Consider the following 3,127-nt stretch of genomic DNA (forward strand, 5'->3'; position numbering starts at 1 on the left):
AGATCTCGGTTCCAATTTTCCATTATCAACATGAGCATACGCAGGACACCCAAAAATCTTTAAATTAGAATAATTAGCAGGATTACCAGACCATCCTCTTGTGGAGTCTTTTTCTCAATGGCAACGGATGGAGATCGGTTGATCAAAAAACATGCAGTAGAGGCCACTTCTGCCCAAAATGTCTTCGGTAAGTTGGCATTTGACAATATACATCGAACCTTCTCCATGATCGTTCTGTTAATTCATTCTGCAACGCTGTTTCGCTGTGGAGTATGACGAACTGTCAAGCGTCTCATGATCCCTTCTAACTTGCACAATCTATTAAACTCATCAGAACAAAACTCTAAGCCATTGTCTGTGCGGAGGTATTTTATCTGTTTTCCCTTCTATTTTCAATCATAATTTTCCAAGACTTAAATGCGGAAAACACATCGCTTTTCTGCTTCAGGAAAAACGCCCAAACTTTCTGGAAAAATCATCAATAAAGGTTAGCATATAATTAGCTCCACCTCTTAAAGGCACTCTGGATGGCCCCCATAGATCAGAATGAATATACTCCAACGTTCCCTTCGTGTTATGGATTCCTCTAGTGAATCGAACTCTCTTTGCTTCCCAAAAACACAGTGCTCACAGATATTCAGTTTGCAAATTCCTTGCCCATTAAGAAATCCTCTTTTGCTTAATTTTGCCATTCCATTCTCACTCATATGCCCTAGGCGCATATGCCAAAGTTTAGTAATATCATCATCTGACAAGGAAGAGGAAGCGACAGCTGGATCACTAGTAACAGTAGAACCCTGTAAAACATATAACTTGGCAATCTTTCTCTGCCCTTTCATCACAACAAGGGACCCTTTGGAAATCTTTAAAATCCCACTTTCAGCTGTGTATCTGTACCCTTTTGAATCAAGAGTACTCAATGAAATTAAATTTATTTTCAATTTTGGAACATGTCGCACGTCACTAAGTGTTCTGACAACTCCATCAAACATCTTAACTTTAATTGTTCCAACACTTGCGATTTTACACGAAGCATTATTTTCCATCAAAACAACACCTTCAGATACTGTTTCGTAAGTTGTAAACCAATCCCGATTGGGACTCATGTGGAAGGTGCAGCCTGAATCAAGTATCCACTCCTCGCTTACTTTAGAATCGTTGACAGAAGCGACTAGAAGTTCACCATCGCTGTAGTCTTCTACAACATCAGCTTCACCGGAATTTTCTGGTTGTTTTCCCTTTTGATTTGTAGCCTCCCTTTTAATCTTATTTTGTAGCTTATAGCACTCAGATTTAATGTGCCCTTTCTTCTTGCAGAAGTTACAAGTTTTACCTCTGTTTGAAGACTTCGATCTACCCTTAGATTTACCACGAGGATTCCGTTCCTGTGTCCTACCACGATCATCATCAGCATTCCGATCTTGTCTCCTACGAACAATAAGACCCTCTCCCTGAGAGTCGGGTTTAACCACAAGATACTTCATCTTATCATACGAGGTTAAAGAATCATAAACCTCATCAACTGTGAGAGACTCGCGGCTATATAAATCGTGTCTCTAAAGGTTGAATAAGACGGGGGCAACGAACAAAGTAGAATCAACCCTAGATTTTCCTTATCATACTGAACCTCCATGGCCTCCAAGTTTTAGAGAATTTCTTTAAACACTGTTAAGTGTTCGTGTACAGACGCACCTTCCTCCAAACGATGAGCATAAAGACGCTGCTTCATATGCAACTTGCTTGTTAGAGTTTTCGACATACATATTTGTTCTAGCCTCTTCTATAATGCAGCGGCAGTTTTCTCTTTCATCACATCCTGCAAAATTTTGTTGGACAAATGCAGATGTAATTGTGTTAATGCCTTTCGATCCTTACGCTTCTTCTCTTCATCTGTTAATGTCGAAGGCATCTTATCTATCCCTAGCAGGGCATCCTCCAGATCCATCTGTGCAAGAACTGCTTGCATCTTAATTTGCCACAACGCAAATTTGGTGTTGCGATCCAATAGCGGAATTTCATACTTCAAAGACGCCATTACCGTGATCGAGATGAATAACCCAGAAGCTCTGATACCACTTTGAGAAAAATAAAATAAAATAAAGAACACACAAATTTTACGTGGAAACCCTTTCGGGAAAAACCACGGGCAGAGGAGAAGAAAATTCACTATGTTAAAAAATTTGAATCAAATACAAGAGGAATAGACTATGTCTATTTATAGGCTTGCAAAGCCATATTCTAGTAGGATTGAAACACCTTATCCTAATCAATATAAAATAGATGGAGTTTAATAAGATTTAAAACCTTATTCTAAAATAAAATAAAAGAAGTCTAGTTCTATATGGATTTTACTTTTATTTTATTTTTCATCGTATTTTATTTAAATAAGAATTTGGGTCACTTAATTCTAACAATATTATAAATAATTAAAGGCTTTGATAAGGATTTTGTATAATTTAATATCAGTTAATAATTAAAGATTTGTTTATAACATTTATTGTCATAAATAAAATTTTCATTTAAATTATGAAATCTATATTAATTTAATACATAAAATGTTGATGTGTCAAGTAAAGACATCATCCATTTGTCATTGTTTTCAATATGCCACCTAAGATTATTTCTAAAGTTTTGTAATATAATATATATACTAGTTTATTATCAAGCAATGCATTAGTTGGTTGTATATATTAATTAAACATAATCATATAAGTTTAATTTAAATAAACAATATCTTGAAGTTATTTTTAAAATATAAATATTAGAATAGTAAATTATGTTTTTATATATAGTTTTTAACTTAATCTTAATTATTAATTAGTGAATGTAAATTGTTAAATAAATTTAAATATTGTGGACCACTAAATAATTTATTGTAATATTATTTATATTTTAAATATTAATTTCATCTTAATAGTGTATTACTTTACAAAAGTAGTGATAAACTTAAAACGATTATTACAATTAATAAAGTAGAAAATGTTACTCATGTATGAATAGTAATTAAAATCGACAAATAAAAGAACAATAATTTGACTTAAGACAGATTAAAGAAATTATTTTTCCTAAGAAAATAATATAAGAACGTAAAATGTTATTAATATTCGAATACCTTAACTTTGAATAA

This window comes from Gossypium hirsutum, chromosome A01 (assembly GCF_007990345.1).
Source record: "Gossypium hirsutum isolate 1008001.06 chromosome A01, Gossypium_hirsutum_v2.1, whole genome shotgun sequence".
Taxonomy (NCBI): domain Eukaryota; kingdom Viridiplantae; phylum Streptophyta; class Magnoliopsida; order Malvales; family Malvaceae; genus Gossypium; species Gossypium hirsutum.